General features: G+C 46.9%; 1 long non-coding RNA gene across 1 annotated transcript; it reads right to left on the bottom strand.

Annotated features, from left to right (window-relative positions):
• Nucleotides 1-4,416: 4,416 nt before the first annotated feature.
• On the bottom strand, nucleotides 4,417-11,161 carry LOC112967149. Its single transcript, XR_003253873.1, has 3 exons — nucleotides 10,204-11,161; nucleotides 5,094-5,278; nucleotides 4,417-4,973 (listed from the first exon to the last, which is right to left on the bottom strand). It is a non-coding gene; the product is annotated as an uncharacterized LOC112967149 (long non-coding RNA).
• Nucleotides 11,162-11,167: the final 6 nt, after the last annotated feature.

The raw sequence follows: 11,167 nt of genomic DNA, 5'->3' as shown, positions 1-11,167 counted from the left end.
CCCGTTTAAATAGGCAGCGAGGGCAGCGGCCCTTTTAAAGAAAGCTGGGCGCCTCCCCAGGGCTTCACGGCAGCCCCCCACGGTGTGGCACGGGGCGCCCCCGAAGCGTGGGCGAGCTCGTCTTGCGGTGTGGGAACACTGTACACCGACCGGGCCTGGGGAATCGTGGTGCAGGTTCGTGTCACCTGCTCCCAGCGGGCTGAGTGCAGTTATTTATAAGTCTAGGAAGGCATCTGAGGTATGAGAGCTGATCTGTGTTTTGAGAAGGGCCTTCGGTTTGCATCGGCGTCTTCTGTACCGCAAAGGAGAACAAAACCCCACCAGGATGGGTTGGGTTTTTTTGGCTAGAAATCCAGGGTTTCATAGGGGCGACGGCAGGTCAGACAGAGCCTGTGTACGACAGGTGACGCAGGTCTTTGCACAGACACATGCAACACCAGCTTCTGAACAACATCTGCCACTCAGTGCTTTTCTCCAGACCGGTGTTTAAGTGCTTTTCCATAGAGGGTAACAAGCACCGGATGCCTAGTTGACAGAGCATATGTTATACATTGTACGCTCCAGTCTTATATATTAGTTATTTGACACCTAAACCACTCGAATGCTGCCAAAATACTCAATGAGAGTGTGAGCAGCACCTGAGAGTGAAGATGAAGCACAGGTAGCAGAGGCAGCACCAAGGAGCACTCACGGGGTGCACGACATGTAATACCAGGGACACGGTTGCTTGTGCACCATGATTCAGCCCCTTTGTGCACCTGTGGTGGGATTAGGCACTGTTTTTTCCACCGAAGGAAATTGTTTTTATTCAACGTGGAGGCAGGCAGTGGGCTGGGAGGCTGTGGGGACCACCTGCGGCAGAGGCTGCTGGCAGTGGGACGCTCTCCGGTTTGCTGTGGAGTGCAGACACCAGAAGCACGGCACAGTCTTGGTGCTGTGGCCATCTGACACTAACCTGGGAGGCGGATATCGACCTCAAAATGCCAAGTTTTCCAAAAAGCCTAGGTGCCTCCAATCAGATATACCCAGGGTCTGGGGGCACTTTTGTAGGCACTCGCCATGGTTCCCCCAAGCCTCCCCCCAGCAGCTGTGAAACAAGGCTGCTCACGCCAGCCCCTCGCCGTGCGGGTCTCGTGGAGGCAGGTGCCTGAACATCTGCAAAGCACTACTGTGGAAAAGCTTTTCCCATGAAAACCCATGCGTGACCACAGGAGAAAGGTAAATTATCTGCCCCAATGCCACCGTTTCTTTGCACTTCTCTGCCATTCGGCCTTGTTTTCCCTCCTCTCCAGAATACGACGACGGCGTTTGGGAAGGACGTGCCGGTGCAAATGGCCTTTCCAGACCCCCCGCCGACCTGGTGGGCGGCCCTGGCACCTCGTGCGTGGGTCCTGGCCGGCTGCGCACTGCCTCGTGGCGACCGGGGCAGGTCAAGGCTGGGCTGCGAGCAGCGGCAATTTAAAATAAATGGGATTTCAAACGGTGCTAATACCTGTGATTTATGTGTGTTTTCAGAGCCCCATGTGAAAGTCTTTTCAGTCTGTACTGCCCCCCTTTGAAGTACGTGTTGTTCGTTATCTCCCGTCCATGGGGCTGGGAATCTGGCAGGCTTGGGATGAGATTTTCAATATCTTATTGCGGCAGATGCTGCAAAATCCTTTGTCACGTCTGACAGCATGGCCGTGCAAACTGGACTGCGTCGCTTTTTTATTTATTTACTTCTTTACGTGCGCCAGGTGTCCTTGCCCTTCGTGCCCGTCCCCTCGAAGCAGCTTATAAAAATGGTGCAGTGAAGGAGGCCGGGTCAGGGCAGTACCGGGCAGGAAGGTGAAGGCGGGCAGGCCCAGCGGCTCCGGCTGCGTCGGCGCTGGCTCCCGCGAGCTTTCAGGGCCCAAGGGGTTGCGATGCCGCTGCGAGGCGACGAGGAGGCCAGGGAGACGGTGCGGGGCTGTTTCCACTGGACACCACCGCCCATAACTGCCGTCTATGGCAAACAGCGTTTCTCTGTCGGAGAGCCTACGGAGAGTATTAGAGAGAAAGAGCATTTGCACCATTGTAGCCATGCTAGTTGAATTAGAATTAATAAATATCGGTATTTGAAAGGTGACTTCTGGTAACACACAGGTTTTCCTCCTTCCCAGCAATGCAGCRTGCCGGATCAAAGGTGAACGACGGCATGAGCGTTTCTCAGATAAGCCAATTCTCTGCCATTTGCGTGGCTTGCAGGAGGCTCACAAGGGATGGTTTTTAAAAGTATCGGGCACCTGAGTCCTGAGCGTTACCTCTCCAGAAGGCTTTGCTGCATTTGGCGGTGCCCCTGCTCCCCACGATGCACAGGCATTAAGTGAAAAAGCTCTGGGGAGGGGGAGAGGGGAGCTGCATAAGGATGAGGAGCAGAAGGGCTCCCGAAACATGTCTAATGGCAGCGACTTGCCCACTGCTTCGGTGCCTCTCCGAAACACTGACCCGCTGGTCTCCTCCATGGCAGGTTTGAAATCGGACAGATCCAACCCAGGGATTGGCCACCTTCGAGGTTTTTTTTTCCTTTTCTCTCCCCCGCCTCGTTGGTCCACTTTTGGCAAACTGCCACATAATTCACACAAATTTGCCTGACCAGCTGTACGAGCCCAGTTGTCCTCCCCTGCTCCTCATTACGCACGCTTCCTGCCCTGCTAAATGCAGAAAGGCCGTTAGCATGGGCTCCGGCAAATTATTAGAGATAGATAGATACACCCTTAATCGCTGCGCTGTGCCCACTTGTTTTCTGACATCTTTATGCTATCTGGGTGCTTTGGTCTCCTAAAGAAAGCCTGGGAGCCACGTTCCAGGGAAGGGTCAGCAAAGCCGAGTGGGAAATAAAGGGTGGGAGGGGGCAGCTCCCACTGAGCCTTGTGGCCAGCTCCTCAGAGACCCTGTTTACACCCTGTACCTTGGGAAAGAAAATGTTTCTTGCTGTTATGAGTAGCAGCTCATCTGCAAATGTGCGCCTCCCATGTCCAGAGCCTTGTCCCTTGCGTCTGCTTGAGAGCGATGCTGAAACCAGCTGTCATCGCAAAAGCCTCGTCTGCACAGGGCTTTCCACATTGCTGGCACCATCGCAGATAAACACAACTTTACACCAAGCCTGTAAAACGATTAAGTGTCCTGGAGCCAAGGAACCAGCGCGTCGGTATCTTGCAAATTGTTGCCCCCTTGACTGCCCCATTTCTGAGGATACTCAACTTTCCAGAAGGTCTGGACAGCGAATTGTATTTATCTTGTCTTTAATGAGGAATGCAGGCTGTGGCTGTTGGTTTTCTGTTTTTAACCCATTGCCATGGTAAATAGAGTTGAGGAAAGAGCAAGAAACTGCAAAGAGTGATCCAAGCCAAGCAGATGTTGTGGAGGGAAGGTAACCTAGAAACAGATCGTTTCCCAGTTATGTTTTTAGAGGTTTTAAATCTATACCAAATAAACATCCCGTTGCTCCCCGGAAATCCTGAGACCGTCCTTTTGAAGTCAGTGGCCAGACTTCCTACTGCTTTGGCTGTAAAAAATCAAGCACATACAGCAATGAAGATCTGCACTATGAAAAATCCACTAGGTAATCAGAAGCGTTCCCTGATGGCATTGCCTTTTCCAGCATATGAACTTAAATTGAAGGAAAAAAAAAACAAACTAGCAAACGCCCCCCAGACCTGTCCTCCTCCAAATCCCTACTTTCTAGGAATAGAAAAAATCATGTTGGAAAGGCATCTGTTGCTGCAGTGCTGCCTTCCTGGTCCTGCTGGCAGGCAGTTCTGCCACCTCTGCTGCTGCTGCTCACGCTTTTGCTCTTGACTCCCAGACCGGTAGTGTCACGTCGCGTCACTGGGTGTCGTGAAATAACAGCGCGGTGACTCCAGGCTGGACCAGGCTGCGCAGTGTTTCGGGCGAGGGCACAGCGAAGGCCGGGCAGCAGCAGGGACAGGAGTCACCTGGCGGGGAACGCCCGCAGCTCCTGCCCCAGCGGCTCTTTGGGGCAAAGAAGTCGGCACACCTCCGCTCCTGCCTTTCCCACCGGGAAGCATCTGCCAACACCTTGCCCTTACTTGTCGTTGGACCCGTGTAACCATGAGCGTGGCCAGACATGGCAAACGGTGGGTGTATCATGACCCAGATTATTAAGAGCTGAAAGTTGATTTTATGAAGCTCTGAATGCCATAAAACACCGTCATCTCTTCAGGCAAATGAAGAGGATTTTTTTTGTCGATTCACTCTTCCATTATGGTATCGAAAGGGCACAGAGGCACAGACTGTCCCTGCTTCTCAGATGTATAGCTCCACTAGTAGGACAGATATTCTCATAATAGTCCCAAATTAGTTGATTGCTTGAAGTGTCAGAATTCTTAATGCTCTGCTATTTTAAACATATGGAAATTGATTCAACACTTATCATCTATTTAGAAATGTAAATTTATTGAAAAAGATGCCACTTCTTCTTAAGCTCCAGGCAAGCTCTGATGCTTAGCTTTCTGGGCACAAGTATGTTTTTACGAGGACTTGTGATTTTAACTACAGGGATTTATTTTCCTTCAAAAGGCTGGGAGAAACACAGGAGAATTGACTATTGTCTACAGAGAGAAAAGATACCAATGCAAATACTGGTGTGAACTGACATAGATATAGCTATGGCAGTATCTGGCACATCGTGCCCTGGGCGTCTTCCTCCAAGCGCAGGTGCTGGCCCAGACCTTGGTCTGACTTTGGTTGCAGTTGCTCTGTCAGGAGGTTCAGGCTGATGTTCGGTGTATTGCTAATTTCTGTTGCAAAGGTTAGGGAGAGACAGCACAGAGGCCCGGTCGCTCCCTATGGGGGAAGAGCGATGAACAACCGAGCGCGGCAGCGACCACAGTCACTTCGGCCGAGTCAGTGGCGGCTGCAGACGGGTCAAGCCAGGGCACTGCATGGAAATCATCCCCCCTGCTCCGCTTCCCCAGATTTAGCTTAGGCTGCTGAAAACAAAAAGCACTGATCATTAATCTGTGATTAAAAGCTCCTCTCTGCAAGTCAGACGGGCTCACTAACTGAAGCCTGCCGGTGTACCTTCCCGCACAGGCAAGCTGTGTACTCACATCAAGGGTGTGAGGCTCAGATAGATCAGAAAATCAACAGCCCGGTCCCAGCCCTGCCACTGATGGTCCTTCTTGTGATTTGCCTCAATCACTTAACGTCTTACTCATCCGTAAGATGAAGATGTGTTATGTATTGCATAGGAATGTTGTTAGCACGTTGCAATTTGTGAAAATGTGAGTTTCTCCTGTGGAAAAAGATATTTTTTAAAAAAATTGATATGTCTCAGCTATTTGATCATGTGTTATTATTCAGCATGATTCATATATTAATACTGCAACGAGGCTGCATAAAGCTTAATATTATACTTTTGGGATTAAGCGATATTTCTTAATGTTTTTCATCCTGGTATTTTTACATCACCGAGGAGTGGGAACGGGGCCAGTTCACACAGGGCACCTACATATTAGTGTTTCGTTCAGGTCAGGAGTGCACTTATGGAGTGAACGTCCCAGTTGTCCCCACTTACGGCGCTTTGGTTTGCATTGCGACCAGGGCACAAAGTGGATTCCTTTCAGATGAAACATATTCAGTGCAAACATTGCAATCTCAGCACTTGCTCGCGCTGTGGCTCGGCTGCTATGGGGCTGCACCACTTGCTAATGTAGGCACAGCTGTAGCACACTTGCTGCACCTTAAAAAGCTATCGTTGGCATTTGGGCAGCAGAGTTGACTGGCTGGATTAACTAGCCACCGAACCTGGCAGCTTGTCTGCGTAGTGTTATATTAGGGACTTTATTTTCTTGTTTATGCTGGTTTATTTGTGATGCTGAGTCTGGGCTCAGTAGCATGGAAGAAGAATAAGGTTCTGTTCCTGGGATAAAGCATCTTTTGCACAAGCTCGAGAGAATTAATTTACAGTAAACTAGGGTTACCACAGGGCTGGGTTTTGGAAGTTATTGTTCATGTCTGAGGGTCAGAGATTCAATCAGTATCTTTTCCTCTAGCGGAAACTGGTGACCTCCCCTGTCTTAGGACCTGCTGCTCCACCTTGGGAAGAGCAGGAAACCCCCACAGCCTCCTGTGGATGGGTGGTCCCCATCACTACCCCTCCCTTCTGCCTTTGCTCTCCACCATCCGGCCCCAAGCAACCAGCTCTCTTGCCTAATTGCTCAATGACTGCATTCCTAAATAAACRTCTTGCAGCATGAGGGAAAGGGTGGGACAACCACCAGCGTCTCTCAGGACGTGCAAAGTCTCTGCTGGCTGCTGGGCACCTATAACATGAGCAGTGCCGGGCTGCCGCATGACCCAGGCAGAGCCTGTGGCCGGCATCACTGGACAGACACCCAGCTTCGTGCACCGTCCACCTCCATCCCGTGCATGGCGCTGCTGACACCTCCTTTGCGCAAGCTGCCCCCAACCCTCTCCTCCCATTCAGTTTCCCAAGGCACAGGGAAGGCAGCCCAGGGCTCTTGCCTGCTTGAAAATTTTCGGTACATGTCCCATATGCTTACAAAGTTTTGGCCACCTTTGTTACGTGTGATGAGCGTCTAAGGCTCATGTCTCCAGGGCCTGCAGCAGCCAGGGCACGTCTTAGCAGACTATTACAATCCCGAGACTTATTCAAAGCTTTGGAATAAAAAACATGCTGCTCACTACAGTATTTGATAGCTGTTTTCCTGAACAGATGCTTGGTTATTTTTGTTAGTGATTATGATGTCTGGCAGTAGAAGAATGTTAAGAGAGTATCAAAGCTATGAAGGAAAAACTCAACTTCTAAGTTACCAAGGGACGATGGCAGAATTTACAGGCTGGTTGGAGCTGCAAAGAAGCGGACAATTGTTTGCTTTATATCTTAATTCCAACACACAGGGAACGTTTTCCTTCAAGGCAGGCCCTGTATAACTGTACCTCAAAGGGTTTTCACACAGGGTCTTACTACAAAGCTAGCTAGTCTTGGAAGAAATTCAGGTTACAATTTTTGTGCAAAATCTTCAACATTATATTTAGTGCATTTCTACACTCCACCCTTCAGAAACTCCTTTTTTTACAAAAGGTCAGAATTAAAATCATTTACAGGGGAACCAATAAAAACTCAAAAATGCATCCAAATGAATTTTTGAATGGAAATGCTTTTCCAAGGACATGGAGGTAGATGTCTGAGAGTGCCCAAATGATTTAGAAGCCCATGTTCCTCTGAAAGTCAGTAGGCTCCTAAACTGCTGTTTTCAAATGATTTGCATGGTCTCATAAATGAAGCATGAGGCCAGAAGAGACGGGGTCCTGAGTACTAGTCTCAGAGCTGCTACTAAGTGATGTGACTCATGCTGCTGACAGATTCAAACAGCCAGTTGCAAGTGTATGCCCATTTTGTACTGTCAATCCCCTTTTGATAAAGTCTCATCAGAAGTTAGACACGATTGCTTTTGAAAATATTATTCATCTGAGACTTAGAAATCAATATCTAATTTTCAGAAGCTATTTAGAAACTTGCAAGTTTTATTAAAGAAATTGGAATTGGAGCCTTGTTTATACATAAGAAAATTTCAACATTTCCCCCCATAATTAATGCAGATTAAACTGAAAGACCACATCTCTCTTGCCTTGTTCAAAGCAGCTTCAGCTATTGCCCTCAATGATTACAGCACAGCAGGGCACAGACTGGAAGTCAGTGAGCAGTGCTGTGGGCAGAGACCCTAACCGCAAAACCTTCAGTTCATTAGGGGCATTTTATCACAAGGGACTGAGAGGCATAAAAGAACTGAGAAATTTTCTAGGACTTCAAGTCAAACTCACATGATTCCTTCAAAGCTATGCCATAATTTGTCTCATTTAGCTAGCCCGTGTCATTTTTTAAACACATGCTACAACTACAGTCCAACAGCATAAAGAAAACTCAAGGAGCGCCATCACTTCTCCCGCAGTGAAGCAAGGGACTACGATGCTAAATTGAGGTAGAGCAGGTCTCAGCAAGAGAGCATCTTCAGCCTAGCAGCAGCAGGTACTCCACCCTCCCACATCCTGCCACCCTGTGTAACACTGTTAGTCCTAGTAAAAGTAAAGCCAAGGAGGGGGAGGAAGATGGGCCAAATCCCAGTGGCTTTGTCATTTACARTAAATTTAGAACAAGGGTGAATACAGCTAATGTCTTTGTAGCTCTCCAACATCCACCCCCTCTCCTGTAAATTCCTATGGGGCTTTGGCCCAAGAAAGCATACATGTGCTAGAAGTAATGGTATTGCAAAATAAAACAGGGAGTATAAGTAGGAGGAATAGGAAGAAATAGCTAAACAGACTTTTCCTTTCAAATACTCACCCTTCTCGCATAAGCCAGAACTAGGGTTCAATCAACTTCTGAGAAGAGGATTTGAGTGTACAGTATACACGAACACTCGGCTCCTTTAAATTTACACGTCCATCCCAATGATTCTCCAACATCTCAATTTTTAAGGCAAACATCAGCAATGCTTTTCTCCTATTACATATATTTGTGTTTGTGCGTGTATATATATATATATATTATATATATATATATAAAACTGTAAACAACCAGGTATATTTAACATGTCCTCATTGATCACTATGAACTGAAGCTGAGACCCTTGGAGCTATTAGCATAAGCCTTCATCACATCAAGATGACCATTGCTTGGCAGCCGCATTATCCATACAATCTCTGTGACTCAGCTGCGAGCAGGAAACACATAACTCGCCAAAGCACAGGCAGTTACTGAAAATAAGTGTTCTCCATTACAAGTAATTCCAGGCTACATTTCTCTTAGTTTCCCAATTAAAAAAAGATGACACACATGGATTGTTGAACTTCATTTTTTTTATTCAAATAAATGGACTTCAAAGGAGGAGAAAAAAGCTATAATGCTTTGCACAGCAAATTATTTTTATATGTAACTATAAACTGCCATATGTCTAGTCTATAATAAAGCAAACTGTGCAAATCAACTTAGGCATAGCATTTCCAAAATAGGTGTATTACCCACAATAAAGCTTTGTGCTATTCCTAGCAGGTATCTATTTCACAAATGCCCAAGAAAACAAGCAACATTTTCCTATTACTCTTTCCTCTCAAAGAAACTGGTTAAGCCAAGACTTATGGCAGGGGGGTGCTCTGGTGGGACAGGAAAGGGTATTGCTGCACCCCCTAATACCTTGTGACTCTCATCAAGGKACTGGGCCACGTTTTGTCCTGTGCTGACCCTGAGCGCGGTTTAGCTCTGGTGACTCAAGCCGTGCCTGTTTTGTCAGGCCTGGTGGCCTTCAGGGGGGAAATCAGGGCAGTGGTGGGTGGAAGCTTTTCTGCAAGTGACTAAAATTTCAAACATGAGCTCAGGCATCACTGCAATCTTTTTTTTAAGGTGTCCAGGATGGACAAGCAGATGACTGCATTTACCCCTTTTGAAACAAAAACTTTTTATTCGAAGAAATAATTAGTAACTATAATTGAAATTATGACAACCTAATTGAATCAGTTAAAATCATTATTGACTATTGATAGTAGAACTGTTCCAATTATGGGAAAAAGGCATAACCAGGCCATGATCACTGGTGAAGTTTTCAGCAAAGTTAGACCTCTGAAATGGATGAAGTCACTGAACAGAAACCATCAGAGCCTATAATGTCTTGAACTGCTAACCTTGCAACAGCCAGCAGAAGGCTCTCCCATGAATGCAAAAAAAATTTCTTAGCTGCAGTTTATTCAAAAAATTGCATTCAATATGTACTGTTTACTCATATTTAAACTAATTGGAAGATAAAAAAATTTTTCTACTTTTTGTGTAAAAATTACCATGAGATGATAAGATCTGCTAGTTCTAAAATCTTCCAAGATCAGAATCTACCAGAAATAAATCAGTGATACTTTGTTTCATTAACAGGTTTAATCAAAACATATTTTAGTCAACTTATTTTTCCAGCATGTTTAAGATATTGCCAGTCAACTAATTAAAAGAATTCTAAATAACCGCTTTTCTGCAAGCTCTTTGAATTCCAATTTCCATCTGAATAGAACTTGCTGCAAAGCACGAGCACCAAACGAACAACCATCTAATAAAAAGAGACAGGCAACATTTACTACTTCTCAATGTATGAAACATAACACTTAAGAACCTCAGCGAAAACGTCAGACTAGGTAATGGCTTTCACACGTACTTACTGATGTAAATCAGTGGAAGCCAGCCTTTCTGATCCTTCGAGTCACTGACTGAAATCTTCATGTGGTTGAGCGGCGCAAAACTCATGCCAGGTACCTGCAAGAGCTGGGGGAAGGGTGGAGATCCCAGAGAGCTCCACGGGCAGGAGACACAGGAGACGCCAGGAGATGCTTGTGGCACCATGGCAGGGAGGTGCCGGGCCGGTCACTCATGCGCAGGGACAGGCCTGCTTCCACCCACAAGTGGGACGCGGCATTACTCACCAGCCGTCTGCCACCACAGCCTTGTGGTTAGCCAGAGGATGCGGTCCCAGCATGTGATGTGCGGCTCAACGGCTCACCAGCTGCAGGTTGGCCAGCCCTGGTGTGACGCATCTCCAGGGGGCACAAAGGCTTGCCAAAGGACGTTTAAAAGTGGTATGTACTTGCATGAAAATATGTTGCTTTGGTTACTAACAAACAGGGAGGGGAGCCAACTTTTTAGGGGGGAAACAGCACCCAAAGTACAAATACAAAACAAGGTAGAAATTCATTATCTGAATGAAGCTTTCCCGCTGGCTGATTTAAACCATGATTAAATTGGCAATTCACATCAATGTAGCCCGGTGTTGCCTTACCCTCTTAAGTTCTCTGTATTTTATGTATATAAAATTAGTAAACTTCCTATGACATGTCCTGGATTTTAGAGGGTGTGCACAGCCAGGAATGATGAAGAACGAAAATGCTGTACTGCTGCTTTTTCATTTAAACATAAGTAATAACGTCAACAAACCTCAAGGATATGCTCCAGCAACAGGGAAATGGTAACAGAGAACACCTCCCTGTTTATTCATATCTTAAGCTGGGGAAAAGTCAGGAGCAGTATCACCATTAATTAGGCTGCAAACTACACGTAGTAGAAGATCTCTTGCCCCAAAGTGTAAAATTCCAAACTGGTACAGCTTGGTAGAACGGAGCACTGGTACTC

The sequence above is a fragment of the Apteryx rowi genome, unplaced genomic scaffold (genome assembly GCF_003343035.1).
Source record: "Apteryx rowi isolate R43461 unplaced genomic scaffold, aptRow1 scaffold_266, whole genome shotgun sequence".
Lineage (NCBI taxonomy): Eukaryota > Metazoa > Chordata > Aves > Apterygiformes > Apterygidae > Apteryx > Apteryx rowi.
This window is presented reverse-complemented; position numbering and strand designations above follow the sequence as displayed.